Source organism: Macaca mulatta, chromosome 5 (genome assembly GCF_049350105.2).
Source record: "Macaca mulatta isolate MMU2019108-1 chromosome 5, T2T-MMU8v2.0, whole genome shotgun sequence".
Lineage (NCBI taxonomy): Eukaryota > Metazoa > Chordata > Mammalia > Primates > Cercopithecidae > Macaca > Macaca mulatta.
Genome location: NC_133410.1, coordinates 190,981,434 through 190,997,968, shown reverse-complemented (window position 1 = coordinate 190,997,968; position 16,535 = coordinate 190,981,434). Strand labels below are relative to the sequence as shown.

Genomic DNA, 16,535 nt, shown 5'->3' with positions numbered 1-16,535 from the left:
GAACTGCTGCTGTAGTTGTGGTACTATCCCATGGGAATTGGAGAAGCAGCATGACACAGATGTGATACTTGTCAGTTTTATTCCTGCTGCTCCTGAGAAGGAAGTCCTTTGTTCAAGAACAGAGCAGGCATGACCACCCACTGACGGCATTAACCAGTAGGAAAGAAAAAGGGAAACTGCGCCTTTGCCTCTCTTGAAAACTTCGCTTCACTCTGTTGCTTCTGCTGGCATTACTGGGAAATCACTGTTTGTAGGAGAAGCAGCAGAGGGGGCACTGAGCTCTAGGGAATAATGAAAGTTTTGAAATATTAAATGGCTGAATCACCTTGGGAATGGAATCTACTCTTGAGTTAATGTTAAAGAGGAAATTTGAGAAAAAATTGTAAAACACACATTATTATTCTAATTGGCCTTCATACTTCAGTTTTTTAGTTTCTTGTCTTTTAATAAATAAAAGTGTATTTATGTGGGAGTGTGTGTTTGCATTAAACTACTTTTGCAGTTTCAATTCAAGTAATATATTCCTGTGTACTGCAATGTTGCCAGGATTCAGGTGTGTGTGTGTGTGTGTGTGTGTGTGTGTGTGTGTGTGTGTGTGAGATGTACTGTTGTGGGGATACTCTTTTTTAAAAAAAAAAAAGGTTTTTAAAAAATTTTTAATTTTCATGGGTACATAATAGGTCTATATATTTGTGGGGAACCTGAGATATTTTGATACAGGGATACAATGCGTAATAATCACATCAGGGTAAATGGGTTATCCATCATCTGAAGCATTTATTCTTTGTGTTATAAACAATCCAATTATACTAAATTATTTTAAAACATACAATTAAATTATTATTGACTACAGTCACTATGTTTTGCAATCAAATACTAGATCTTATTCATTCTATTCATTTGTACCCATTAACCACAGGGCTAGTTACTCTCAATAGAACGTATAAGGATTCTTAATTCTCCATTTCTCAAATTAAATTTCAATAAATGCATGAGGTGTAAAGAAACTGTGAATGAAATAAAGCTTAAAATGACCGTGGAATGAAAAAATGTTATAAAAAGAATACAACAAACCTTGGGCATTAAAAAAATCAGTAGAAAATCTCAAAGTTTATTACAGGGTACTTGCATAAGGTAAGTATTTTTCTTCTCAAATCAGGCGATCATGTTGCCATTTTCTGGTTTGCCATTAGAAAGTAATCTTAGAAAGGCAGGTGAATATGTTCAGGAGAACAAAAGTTTGAATTCTAAATAGAACAAAGAATCTTTTGATTAGTGGTTACTATTTCATTGTAATTAAACAAAAGTAGTATGATCTGACTAAGGACCAAAGAATAAGGAACTCCTCATTTCTATGGAAACAAGGAAAATTACTCCTTTCAGCAGTTTTAGGGCAATCTTTGCATTATACCACTTCTGACAAATTTAATTCAAATAATTCTCTCCTGAGCATTGTATTGTTCTCAGGATTAATTAATATCTACAACATACACTGCTTTTAAAATGTAAGTTAACGTAAGCACTATAAAATATTTTGGTTGGATGGACACAAGGGGGATTGATTAAAAAAAAAAAAAAATTCCCGAGGAATACAGAAAAAAGAAAGAAAGAACAAAATAGAAATTGCAAAGAATAATGTGAAAGAACAATTTAACTGGGTTGGAAACTCAGTGGTCACAGCTGACACCGTGGAAAATTATTATGCCAACAGAACTGCATTAAATTCCAAGCCTCATTGATGATATCTTAAATAAACATAAGGGTGGATCAGCATGGGTATCTGGATTATTCTTTTACATCATAATTTTGGATATGATACTTTTCTCTAGTGTAACTATCAATTTTACCCTCTTTGGAATTATAACATCTCCAACAAGGAAACATTAGGCTTTAAGACTTCCCTGGAAGGAGCATAAAAACTGATTTATATCTAATGACAAATCAGGACAAGGGATCTGAGAGCTGATGCTACAGAAATATGGAATTATTGTTTACATTAGAAATATTTTAATGCATGCCATTTTGTGCTATAATAAGATTAAAACTGTTATCTTTTTTGTTTAGTTGCAATGATGAGATTACTACCAATTGTCTTCACTGAAGAATGACTACAGAGGCCTTTTTATGCGTTTACATCCCCGATCTACTTCCTCTTACTCAACTGATATACAGTATCTTTTAAGAAACAACATCTTTCAGCTTTGCCATTTTTATCCCCTTCATCTAGAGTAAGCCTGCTGGCAAATCAGCGGCATGTCAGAAATGGGTGAGGAACATGAAGATATACAAGTGTGAATTTCATGAAGCCTGATGCTCCTACCATGCCATATATTTTTGGCCACTAAAACACTACAAGTACTTAGCTAACACCCCATGTTGTGCATCTCATCCCAGTAGCAATTACAGCTAGAGTCCAGCTGTAAAAACCTGATGGAGATGCTGTGCACATTCAAAGAACCAAAAGCACACATCATTAGGAGTGCATCACTTGTTTTCGGACGCGTTGCCGCTACAGGCACGCACCGGCAGGGCAGGGCCATTCCCATTCTTTCCTCTTGTGCACTCCACCGAGGGCAAACTACTGCAAAGTAACCCAGAAACTCACCATTACCTCAGATGCCATTTAAACTCTTCCTTCATGCATTCAAGGGAAGGGAAATCGGTTCGCAGCCGTAGAGGAAAGCAGAAGGTATCGGGCAAAGCCTACTAAGCCTCTCTGCAAGTTGTCTCTCTTTCTAATACTCCAAAGAAACGAAATCAATCAGATCAAGCAGGAAGTAAACTAGGACTGCAACTGAGCAACGGGCAGGTTAGACCCTTTGATAGTTCTATATATTTACTCAGAAGGAAATCAGTGTAAACATGTATGAATGGTAGAGACATCTAGGGAAAAGGGTTTCTGAGGCACATAAAGGGTACCTGAGGTACAGAATCACACCAGAAGTGGTTCTGAATCTCAGCTGGGCTGGTGACAGTGCAGCAGCTGGAGGCCGGGGAGAGAGCACAGATGAGAATCTGTGGGATGCAGAAAGGGAGACTGTGTGGTTTGAACTTCAACTCCAAAATGCTGTACTCTGTGGCTTCTCTTTAAGCATCACTGGCTAGATATGTAGATTCAATCAACAGAGCAAGGGCCAAATTCAGCAATAAGAAAGACCATTAGCACATGGAATGATAGGGTCTTGCTTAGGGCTCCTTAGAAATGAGGGCTCATCTGTTAGCTCAAATAAGGGCCCTGTCTTTTTTCAAAACAAAACGAGTATTTGAAAATGTTAAGAGCTGAGCCCTGGTTATTGAACAAAATGTGAAAAATAAACACAATTGCAGAAATTCAAGTACATCACAATTTACTTACAGACAATAACGATTTTAACGAAGTTCCGAGTACTTAGTTCACACACACGAGAGATCTGAGTCGGACAGGAACGATAAACAGGGTCCCAGTTAAAGGTTAAAATGCGCTAACCTTTGTGTATACTTTCGATAATATCCTTTTGAAATCTGCAGTTTGCTCTGACCAGTATGAACAGGATTGGTTTATAAACAGATAATAGATACAGTGCTGAGTAGAAAAAGTCATTTAATTTTGATTTTACATGAGATTTTACAATTTTGTTTTAAAGTTCTCCGAAAAAAGCCCACAAAAAAACAAATACAGAACCTGGGACAATCCTGTAGAAGAAAATGTCTGGTAACCATATTTAGCAACTGGTTTTTAGTACACATTAGATGTATGATGTTAAAAACTGGCTGCAGGAATGGATGAACTCTTGATTAGATGAACACTGCCTCTAGGGTAACCTAATGTACATCCCTCCTGCCTTCCCTTGCCTGTCTTCTAGGGAATCCACAATGTGTTTGCATATTTTACCTAGTTCAGCCTGAGTCAGGCTATTGAGATGCTTTTGCATGCTTTTCTCTGCCTATTCTTTATATAGTAACATGGGGTTGATATGCCAGCACTTCAGTCTACGTAGGAGTGGGTCATCGTCATTTCAGTGTTTGCTTTATAATGTAACGTGGGTGCTCTCTTACGATTTCCCAAATGAATTCAACAAAGTGCTGGCTACGGGGGAGTGGGGAGGGGAAGACACTTGTACACTGGTCACCTTAAGCTTCACTATGTAAGTAAAACTTATAATTAAGAGCTGAGCTACCATTCTCTAAATATAAAGTTTTAAATAATTCTTTAGAAAAGAAAAATTTTATTTTTAAAATAGGACAATTCCTCCTTGTGAATTCTCATGACCAAATGATTTCACTAATTACTTTGTTGTATTCAATTTTGGGATAGTTTGCATAGTTGAGTTTGTAATGCAATAAACTATGCCTGAATGGTCTGTTTACTCCACTGCAAGTTACAAGCAAAATGCCTTCTCCTGAAAGGACTTGTCTCTGAAATGCACAAAGTGGCAAAAAGCCAAGGGAAGCTGGTGCTTAAGCAACCAAGACTGAGCAGTGCCTGTGTGCATTTCAATCTCAGCCAACCGAAGTAAATGTTATTGGAGTTTTTGTGCTGTAAAATTGCTGCTTTCATGCCCACTGCATCTGACAATAGGAATCCTTGGTCTACTAGGAAGGTGGGAGGTTGCTGTGCCTTCTAGCCAGATTTCTACATTCCTAAGAAAACAGCTGGGAAGTGGGGTAAAACTTCTGTTGTTCCTAATGGGCTAGGGACAATGAGACTCAAGTTGGTGGAATATTTGTTCAGAAAAACAGACTAAACAAAAATAAAGTACTACTGTTACTTTCTGCATTAAGCATTAGGACTTGGGAAGTTATTCTTTTAGAGAAACTCTTAAGTGTTTGTAGAAAAAAAAAAAGTAATTCCAGAGAGTTTGTTGAATTCTCAAATGAATTCAACAAAGTGCTGGCTACAGGGCAGTGGGAAGGGGAGACACTTGTAAATTGGTCACCTTGAGCTGATTAATGGTGGATTAATGACTTAAATTTTTAATTTTCAGGAAATTTTAAAAAGCATATTTTACAAACCATAAAATCAAGATCAATAAATACATTATTGCATTTTGAAGAGCAACAATTTAAAACCCATATAAATGCATTTAAGTTAATTGGTTTTCTTGATGTACTGAGTCCTCCTTGCCATGGTATTTATTTTTAAGACTGTTTAGTTACTAGCACATTCATTCAGTGCTCACTTACCAAGCACCTGTCTGAACCAGGCCAAAATTTCATCTCTAATGTTGTAGTTTTAAATGTATTTTAGGCCCCAAATCACTGTGTAGGCCCCAAACCATACAAATAATCTTTTTGTTTAAATATATTGAAAAAAATTCTTAAAGCATCCACTGCTACTTCTAGGCAACTATTTTTTTTCAGACTTATACTAACATAATGTCTACCATATAAGCATAATATTTTAAGTGAGACTTACATAGTATTACAGTTAATGGAGGAGCAAGATTCAAACAATATTTCTTGATTTAAAAAAACCCAAACCTCTATGATAGTTTGTCACTGGTTGCAACACACAGTTAAATTTATACCTCCTGTTAAAAAAAAGTACTGAACAATACAGAATGATTTGGAATTGCTTGTCTCCTTCAGTCAGACACTAATTCTATTAGAATGGTTTGTTATGTTAATTATGTCCTTACTTTCCTCACTGTACATTTTCAGCATGCACTCACATGGCCATTAATGTGAGCTAAGTAAGGAACCACGTTCACTGATTTCTTTTTTTGGAAGACGAGGAATATTATTACATCGTATGCTTGAGGCATGAAAAATAAAGAGACCACAATAGTTCCACCTCCCTAGCCCCTCTTTTCCTTAACCTTTCAAGCTGCTCACTACTCTGGCTTTAGAGAAACGTACATCATGCGAAAGGAAAAAAAAAAAGCTTAAAAGGACACGGACAGAAGTAGAAACAGAAAATCAAAGCTGCAAAAAGACAAATTAGACACTGCCCCTCTCTTCCAAGTCCTCTTGATTATGATGACATGGGCTTTGTTTCAGATTTCTTTCGATTATTTTTTTTCTCTATGGCTTTTAAGTAAATGAGCATTTGAACTGCCACTTAGTAATCCTAAAATCTTGGGCAAGTTATTTAACCTCCCCATGCTACATACTCTTCATCTGTAAAACAAGGGTAATGATAACAAAGCCTCAAGACTATGAACGTTAAATTAAATATCACACACACACACTCACACGCACACGCACACACACATATGAATACACACACACGAGTTGCCTGGCACACAGGCTTGCTCAAAGTAGGCACCCAATAAAAGTTTCATTTCCCTCTTTTCCTGATGCATTTACATTACTATCATGTAGAAAACTGTAACTTTTGGTAAAATATGAATTACAAGGATAATACAGTTCAACTAATTGTTCAATCACACTATAAAACCTGATTTTGGCAACTCAGTGGTCAGATGGGCTGAGGTCAGTTAATTATCACTCGGCAGAAGTTGGAATAGTTAAACCGAGCAAGCATGCATTTTTCCTATGTTAGAAGAACAGTACAAATAGAGCTTTGGCACTGCAACTGAGAAATAAAAACACGAAAGAAAAGATGGATCCGATGAAGGATGAAGAGGAGATAAAACTCGGCTGGTCATTAGAAAGCCTTTGTTATACTTAAAATGTTTCTAAGCATAAGGAGAAGAAATTATCATCCCTTTTTAGCTAAGGAATAAATTTTTGTCAGGTTCTATGTATGTACATACACTTGTGTCTGAGATTGGCCACAAGTAACACAGCACAGAAGGTTTTCATGAAGAAAAAAAATGAGATACCTTCCTAAGTATATTACTGAATACTAGATTTCAGTGGCTGTATAGTAAGGGAACGGACATAAAATTGTTCATTTGGCAGAGAGAACAGATTGAGTTAAGGGGTCTTGTGCTTGGAGAAAATTTGGCACCTGAAGTGAAAGGGCTTAAAAATCAGAGGCTTTGAAAAGTTAAATCACAACGCAGATGGACTCTAACTCTCCATTTTCTTTGGAGGTTTAGATAGTAACCCAAGTTATCAAGCTGTTGTGGTCTGACAAAGTGCTGTGAACGCTAACAGCAAGAATGCCTTTCAAATCTAAACGAGAGGAGGCATTCACTCTTAGTAGACAGCAATACGCAACCGAGCAAAGGAATAAGAAACTCCCTAAAATCAACTTTAATCATGCTCTTAAGTTTATCTCTAGTAAACGAGTGTCAATTTTCTAAATGATTTATGAAGATTATAGAAGCACAGCAGGGTGTGGTGGCTCCTGCCTGTAGTCCCAGCTACTCTGGAGGCTGAGGCAAGAGGAAGCCTTCAGCCCAGATGCTCAAGGCTGGAATATGCATGATCACACCTGTGAACAGCTCTTACACTATGGCCTGGGCAACACAGTGAGACCCTGTCTAAAAAAGCAAAACAAAACAACTATTTAAGATTATAAAAGAAATTCGGATATACTTACAAGAGGGCTGCCCTTGCTGTGACCATTTGCTTTTTACTGATTCAGTATCACGCATGTCCTGGAACCAAGTGTTTGCTTTCTCCCTAGTCAAGCTCTATAATTTTCTGAAAGATGACAGAGAAACTTGAACACTCTTTTTTCTGTTAATCTCTAAATTCAGTTGCAATTTAACTTGGGGAAACAAAAAATACTTTATGTAATTTAAAAATACCCTTTAAAAATGTCAAGATTACATTCATTAAGAGGACCCATATTAAAATAACTCCTGTGTTCTTAGACTCTCAAGTTTAACCTTAATATCTCATTCTATAGTTTAATCCACTTTTTCCTTTCCCATCTTTGGCCAACGCTAGAACTAGATGGTCATCATCCATTACATCTTCAAAAATGATTAATGTGTCTCCCGTTAGCTTTCTCTCCTTTCTGTTAAATAATTCAATTCTTATTGAGTTCTTTTCACGAGTCTCATTTTCTAATCCTTTAATTAGCTTGGTAGCTCTCAGAACACTCTTCAAGTTTCACAATGGTACAGCAAACCGAATTCGGATAAAGGTTCAACTAATGCAAAATACAATAGTTTAAATATCACACAGTTAGTCTGAAAGATCCTGGAGAGTAGGAAACAAAGTCTTGTACATCTTTGCAGCATGTGAAACATAAGGATATCTTCAATAAATGAAGAATTAATGGGTTAACAATCATTGGAACTCCAAACTCACCCACTCCTAGAAAGCAAATCAAGGGTTAACTTTTTTTCTTTTGTAGAGATGGTGGCGGGGAGGGCATCTGTTACATTGCCCAAGCTAGTCTCGAACTCCTGGCCACAAGTGCCTCAGCCTCCCAAAGTGCTAGGATTACAAGAATGAGGCACCATGCCCAGCACGTTATTATTTTTAAGTCATGGCACGAGAAAGGAGAAAAAAGCTAACTCTAGAAAAGTTGCTGCCAGACCCGAAGCTGATAAACAGTCCTGTCATTTCCAAATGTTACTATTATGTAACTTTTTTTTTTTTTTTTCTGAGACAGGGTCTTGCTCTGTCACCCAGGCTGAAGTGCAGTGGTGTCATGATGCAATCACAGCTCACTGCAGCCTCAACCTCCCAGGCTCAAAAAATCCTCCTGCCTCAGCCTCCTGAGTAGCTAGGACTTACAGGCATGCACCACCAGGCCTGGCTAATTAATTTTTGTAGAGATGGGGATCTCACTATGCTGCCAAGGGTGGTCTCAAACTCCTGGTCTCAAGCGATCTTCCCAGCCTGGCCTCTTGAAGTGCAGGGATTACAGGTGAGAGCTACTGTGCATGGCCCATTTAACTTTAAATACAGTAAAAGATGCAACTTTAGAATACTACTACACAAGTATCAAATTCCACTGGTGTGATGAACAGCAGGTCATGTTAAGTCAGATAAAATAGTAATGATGGCTTGGTTGCATCTTATGAAATTATATTTATAATTTTAATTTTATTCCTATATTATTAACCCTTTCTTTTGTACAATTTATAACAGATTCATTGCACTTTATTCAGGACTTTTCTAATCATCGCAGTTTGAAAAGTTATTTCTTCATGCAAATTCACGTAATTGACCATGTATTTATTTCTTCACATAGTTTATATAGTTATCCTATCACCGCTGCTGTTATATTTCTATGAAAAATGTTTATTAACATGGACTGAACACTAGGTATGGACCTAAAAATCAGAGTGAGAAAACTTCAGCTGAGAGCTCTGTGAAAAAGGGTCAACTTCATCATCTTCGTGTTACTATGGACAATGAAGGGACAATTATACATATAAGGTTTCTTTTTTTTTTTTTTTTAGATGGAGTCTCACTCTGTTGCCCAGGCTGGAGTCAGTGGCGTGATCTCAGCTCACTGCAATGTCTACCTCCCGGGTTCAAGCGATCCTCCTGCCTCAGTCTCCTGAGTAGCTAGGATTTATAGGCATGCACCACCATGCCCAGCTAATTTTTGTATTTTTAGTAGAGATGGGGTTTCACTGTGTTGACCAGGCTGGTCTCAAACTCCTGACCCTAAGTGATCCACCCATCTCAGCCTCCCCATGTGCTGGGATTACAGGCGTGAGCCACTGTGCCCAGCCAAGGATTTTTTTGTAACAGAAACTAAATCATCTCCCAGTTGGCTTACTCCCTGAAGCACTGCTTAAGCCCTCTGGTAGAAGTTGAAAATAACATCTTTCCTTCCCAATCTCAGTGCCTCAGGACATGTTTTCATTCAACAAACGTTTGGTGACTACTCTGTGTTAAACACTCTATTAACTATTGAGGTTAAAAAAACAGACATCTTCTATTTTAACCTCAAATAGTTCACTTTAAGGGACACAGATTCACAGTGATAGAAGATCCTCCACAAATCCCTGGTGTTGGAAGCATTCATAACTTGTCTCTAGTGATGAACACCCAGAAAACCCAAAAAGAAATATTTTAAGCAAGCTTCAGAGGCTAACAATGAAAGGCAGAATAAGGTTTCACAGAACCAAATTAAAGATGAGTCCACCAGATGCTGAAATTAACATCTGGCAAAGGATGCCACCACCTGAGAGAAAGGACACAAGATTTATTAGAGCAGTTGAGAAGAACAACAGGAGTGACTTCAGGAACCGTGACCCTAGTGTTAAGTCTTAATAAACAGAGAGACGCACAGTGAACCAATACATGTAATTATTCTGTGGATTACATCTCAACAAATAGGTCTGTAAGAATAGCTACTTTTCATTTATTTTGTGAATCAAAGTATACTCTAATTCTTAAATCCTGTATTTAGATTTATACATCAGCTTACACACATACATGTGACTACAAGAGCTATTTTAGGAATTGCTATTTTCCGTTCTGAAACCCATGTTAACATTTTACGCTGACTTTTTTAAACATAAAATTTCCACAGAATTTTATGGTCATCTTGGTTATTTTTTAAAAAGTAACTCCGTAAAACAACAGACATTGGTTTTGAGCAGAATTTTTATTAGACCTTCAATTACTTTCATACACAAGACTCCAATACATAATTGTAATGTCAAAGAAGGATTTCCATTTTGATTTTCCATTGCGTACGAAAAAACCCATTGCAATTTCTAAATGAACCCCAAATTTCTTATATTCTTGCCTAGATATAGGTCTCTATAGTCAGACTAAATTAAAAAGAGAAAAAAAGTTGATTTATAATGAGACTGCAAAACTTCTTCCACAACCCTCATTCTATCTGTCCTCAGTGCCCTAATGTTTTTAGCCATACTCGACAGATTACAAGTATCCTATGTTTCTTTGTCTTATTAGAAAGACCAATTCTTCTAAAGAAGAATGCATGATATTTTGAAAGAAAATACTTCTGAAAGGATCTCAAAGGTGGAGAAAATTAAGCAAAGAAAACACTTCAAAAGCAGGCTCCTCAGTGAAAAGTGCTGGGTCTTGGAAGCGTGACTCGAACAATGGGCGGACTGCTTCTGTGGTCCTCAGATGCTGACAAGCCTAACATTTGCCTTCCAATTCTCTACAAGAATGCACATTCCTAATCCCAAAAACACCAGAAGCTAAGCGCTTAAAGAGCTCTGAAATCCCATAAAGATGGGCTGGAAAACTCCAACAACACACTCTTTCCTACCCAGAGGGCTTCTGATGCGATTACAGACTTCATCTTAGAGCGGTAACTACTCCACCCAACTTTTAATGGAAAGGAACGAACATAAAATGCTTTGGTTTTAAATTTGTGAGTTTCCGAATCGTGAATTTTCCTTCAAACAGTATTAATTCTTTGAAGTGAACTTTTTTGGTCTATAATTACTGTGCTGACATTTTTCTTGACTGTAACATCTAGCAGCATGCACACAAGCATGCACACATGCACACGTCCCAGAATAATACACAGTTCCGGGGAAAGTTAAATTTTCTGCAGTGTCACTGGACACATTAGAATGATATCTGGGACAGACTTTAAAATTCGATCTTACCTTAAAAAGGCTACTTACTGCTCACTTAGTTAAGTTACTGCTGAACTGCCAAGTAAGACAGAAAAAAACCACATTATCTCTGTTTTCCATTTGGTAAAAGTAAATGACAGGTTCTGTAGAAAATATCATAAAGCAATCATAAAAATAAGAGTCTAGTTGCCATGGTAGGGTTTGGGGAAGGGTGGGAAGAGGGGATGCATAGCATAAGAATAGAGTAAGAAAAACAGAGAATGATTTCAGGGAGTGCTGGTGCTTCTTTTTTAAAACAAGGTTGGCAATTGAAAGTGACTGCTGTGTTAAGAAAGTTCCCAAGACTCTCTTTGCACTCAGTAGGAAACACCGCCATGATCCATTATTAAACTGGTAAGAACAGACACTATACTTGATCTTAGCCAAAGGGCCGAGAAGCAGTGATCCATTATTGATGTCTGTTGTAAGTATTGGAGCTGGGAGTGTTAACAAATGTCCCACACGCTTGCCACCTCTGGAGTAGAACACCTCCATCAGGTGACTAACCAATGAATGGCAGAACCAACAGGCTCACCCGGCCTTGGGGTCATGGAAGCATTCCCTTCCCCAGGGAGAGTTGCAGAGGCAGGGTGTGCACTCCTTGCTTTCCACTCCAAAGCTTTAGCAAGATCTGTGTTGGAGTTAAGAGTCTGGGTTCTACAGATGGATATTCTTCAAGTTCCTAAAACCGTGTGTTTACTGTGAACATTGTACAACTGAAGGCGGCTCATATTTTCATAAAATGAGGAAAAGCTGGGTTTGGATTGGAGAAGTTCTGAACATGAGTCACAGTCGGTCTTTTTCTATTCTGATCAGAGATGAGAAGGGAATATTTTATTTTTTGAGACAGGGTCTCGCTGTGTTGCCCAGGCTGGAGCTCAGTAGTATGATCATAGATCACTGCACCCTCCACCTCCTGGGCCCACAGGATCCTTTCCACCTGAGCCTCCCACGTAGCTGGGACTACAGGTGTACACTGCCAGGCTTGGCTAATTTTTTAATATTTTATTTTTGCAGGGATGGGGTCTCACTATGTTGTCCAGGCTGGTCTCAAACTACCAGGCTTAACTGATCCTCCCGCTTGACCTCCCAAAGTGCTGGGACTCAAGGCATGAGCCATCACACCTGGCCTGGGAATTTTTTTTCAGAGATGGCAAATGATTGGGTTAGAAAAAGAAAACCATTTCTGTGGCTACAATAAAGCATTTCTTTCTTCTCCATGCCTTAATAGCTATAGTGATAGAATATTCCCAGAAATTTTTTTTTTTTTTTTGAGACGGAGTTTCGCTCTGTCACCCAGGCTGGAGTGCAGTGGCGCAATCTCGGCTCACTGCAAGCTCCGCCTCCCGGGTTCACGCCATTCTCTTGCCTCAGCCTCCCGAGTCGCTGGAACTACAGGCGCCCGCCATCTCGCCCGGCTAGTTTTTTGTATATTTTAGTAGAGACGGGGTTTCACCATGTTAGCCAGGATGGTCTCGATCTCCTGACCTCGTGATCCACCCGTCTCGGCCTCCCAAAGTGCTGGGATTACAGGCTTGAGCCACCGCACCCGGCCCAGAAAATTTTAAATAAGGAGCTATCAAGGAGCAAGTTTAAAATATGATTTTGGGTCCTTGCACCAGTGAGCATTGGATAGAGCTGGTAATGTGCTTAGCATTTGGCCACAAAATGGCCTGGATGAAAGTAGCACTGAGCAACCTTCTCTGACTGTCATGAAGATGGGATGGGGCGGAGGTGACGTAATATGTTCAACAACTGATGGACCAGATGAAGAAGCTGACATGAAAGAAAACAAAGGGAAAAACTGAAAAATTAAAATACGGGCTAGAACATTATACAAGTGAAAGTGTACAGGCTCACTATTTTATTTTGAAGCAAAATTATTCATTAACATTTAATAATGAATTCATATTCATGACAGCATATAAACAATTTCTCAAATATCTGAAAAGCACAATGAGAAAAGTAACCATAATATAGTTTAGAAATAAATCTAGAAAACATTATACTCTATTTTCTATTTACAACAAACCTAAGAAGATCTAAAATTAAGAGTTTGCAGTGTGTTTTGTACTAAGATGGGAGATGTGTTTGTAAAGCAAACACAAACGCCTGTACCATTTTTCTGTTTTACCGTAATTCTCTGTTCTGCTAAACAAATAGGCAGGTGTAAGAAGCTACAGGTCAAGATCTTTGCTTACTCATGAGAAGTAATCATGTGAGGTGCATCTAGAAATGGAAGAGGAGATATTTCTTTTGTAAAAATAAGCATATTGAAGATTTAGAAAACAGGATTAATTCAGTTAACATACTGATCAGATTCTACAAACATGTTGCAAACCTACAATTAAAGACTTAATCATGTGCATTCAGATATACATAGATTTCTTTTCTTTTTTTTTTTTTTTTTTTTGAGACGGAGTCTTGCTCCGTCACCCAGTCTGGAGTGCAGTGGCCAGATCTCAGCTCACTGCAAGCTCCGCCTCCCAGGTTTATGCCATTCTCCTGCCTCAGCCTCCTGAGTAGCTGGGACTACAGGTGCCCGCCACCTCGCCCAGCTAGGTTTTTGTATTTTTTTAGTAGAGACGAGGTTTCACTGTGTTAGCCAGGATGGTCTCGATCTCCTGACCTCGTGATCCGCCCATCTCGGCCTCCCAAAGTGCTGGGATTACAGGCTTGAGCCACCGCGCCCGGCCGATATACACAGATTTGAATACGAACAGCTTTTGAGCAACCTCTGCTAATTAGAGCAGGACATATATAGAACCTTTTCAAAAAACAGATAACTCTTGGACATGCTTTTTATTATCCATATATAACTTGTCCACTTTCAGGATTATCTGTGGATAAATTAAATCTCTGGTAGGATTCCCTATTTCTTTGCACATTTCCAGACTATTTTCAGTTGCTTGGACTATTTTCAAAAGCTTGTCGGTTTTCAGAGAATAAAACTTATTTTAATTAACTGAAGTAAAAGACAGATAAAAAGATAAATGTCAGTCAGGCATAGTGGCTCATGCCTGTATTCCCAGCACTTTGGGAGGCCGAGGTAGAAGGATCGCTTGAGCCCAGGAAGTTGAGGCTTCAGTGAGCCATAATTGTGCCAAAACACTCCAGTCTGGACAGAGCAAGTCCCTGACTCCAAACAAACAAACAAACAAACAAACAAACAAAAAATGGTAAATGTGTAATTGAGTCAAGGATTCAACAAGTATTTGTAGAGCACTTACTTGCTGTGTGCTTGGAATGTTACAGTATTAAACCAAATAGACATGGCCCCTGCTGTCAATTTTTGTAGAAAGAAAAATTAAAAGGAAACAACTAACAAAGCAGTAATACAGTTGGCCCTTCAACAACAGGGGTTTGAACTGTGCAGGCGCACTTACATGCAGATTTTCTTCCTCCTGTGCCACCTCTGGGACAGTACGACCAACCTCCTGTTCCCTCGCCTCGCCAGCCTGCTCAGCGTGAAGACGACAAGGATGAAGACCTTTGTGATGACCCACTTCCAATTAATGAACGGTAAGAATATTTTCTCTTCCTTGTGATTGTCTTACTAACATTGTCCCTTCTCTAGTTTCCTTTACTGTAAAAATACAGTAAATAATGCATACAACATATCAAATATGTGTTAATCGACTGCTGATCGGTAAGGCTTCTGGTCAATAGTAGGCTATTCATGGCTAAGTTTTGGGGGAGTCAAATGTTACATGAGGAATTTTGACTGTGTGTAGACGGGGTGGCACCTCTAGCCCCGTAATTGCTCAACGGTCAACTGTAATTCCTACGAAAAGATGCAAACAGGACAGAGAAATGGAGTAAAACAGGTGGGCTACCTAAATCGGGCAGTGAGGGAAGGTTTTTCTGTGGGGCTATGTGAAGCTGAGGTCTAGAGACAGAGAAACAGAAGCCATACCAGTTGAGAGGGGCAGAGTCTTCTGGAAGAGGGAACTGACTGTGTAACACCACCGGGGAGGGAGACTGGCACGTTCCAAAACCAGGAGAAGGCCCGAGGGCAGAGGTAAAGGCAAGACAAGACAAGACTGGAAAGAGAGGCGAAGGCCAAGTTATGCAGGGTCTGGTAGGCCAGGAGAGGTTTTGCACAAGAGAGAACTGAGATTCAGCTTTTATTTAAAACATATTCTGGCTGCTAGAAACCAAGCAGGAGGCAACTGCAGAGGTCCAGGCAAGAGGCGATGGAGAGTGGCTCAGACCTGGGTGGTTGCAGTGGGGCTGAAGACAAGTGGAAATATTTAAGATATAATATAGAGATGCTAACAACAGTTTGCTGATATATCATCTATGCAAAAATATACATCTATTAATGAGTTCTTCCAAACAAAAAAGACGTCTTTCCAGGCAAACGGACATATCAAGTAAATAAACTGGTATTTTGTTGTCTTAACTTTTCTCCCCTCAATTTTATTTTACTCATGTGATAGACTCATAGCTCTGTAATTTCAGAACTAGATGGCATCTTAGAAATCACCTTGACTAAAAACCATGACTTTTTTTTCTATCAGGAGAAGCAATTTTCCTTTACCTTTTAATCTCTGCAGAGATGGGGAGTAAAAGTAAATCCCCAAGGGGAATTTAGTTAAATGAGATCCAGTGTGTACGTTTTCAGTATCTACCGTTGAAGATTTTGATGTGCTGGCTGATGGTTCCCGATCTGCCCTAGCTCTTGCTCAGGTAAGAAACTTGATGCCAGGAGGTATTAAGAGATTTGCTCAAATTCACCTAGATGAAGACTAGTTATACATTAAGTGAAAGACACTGTCTTTAACAATGTGGGCATATATTTGACTCCAAGTCCCTAACTTTCACAAACTCATCATTCATCAAGCCGACCCACAGGTTCTCTCCTTAAATGAATGTCTCCTTCTTTCCATTAATTCCTGCGTTTAAAAAGTGAGGAGATAAGGAGAACATGAGCAAAACAACTTTTATTTGACAGTCATGAGAGCTAAGGAGACTGAGAGGTTACCTGTTTAAAAATCCACAATGCTGGCGCAGTGGCTCCCGCCTGTAATCCTCACCTGAGGTCAGGAGTTCAAGACCAGCCTGGCCAACATGGTGAAACTCTGTCTCTACTAAAAATACAAAAATTAGTGAGGCATGGTGGTG

General features: G+C 38.9%; 1 protein-coding gene and 1 pseudogene across 8 annotated transcripts in view; both read right to left on the bottom strand.

The window, feature by feature from the left end:
- Positions 1-16,535, bottom strand: part of TENM3 (teneurin transmembrane protein 3) — a 659,662-nt gene that overhangs the window by 243,685 nt on the left and 399,442 nt on the right.
- On the bottom strand, positions 11,609-11,811 carry LOC114678619 (U2 spliceosomal RNA; annotated as a pseudogene).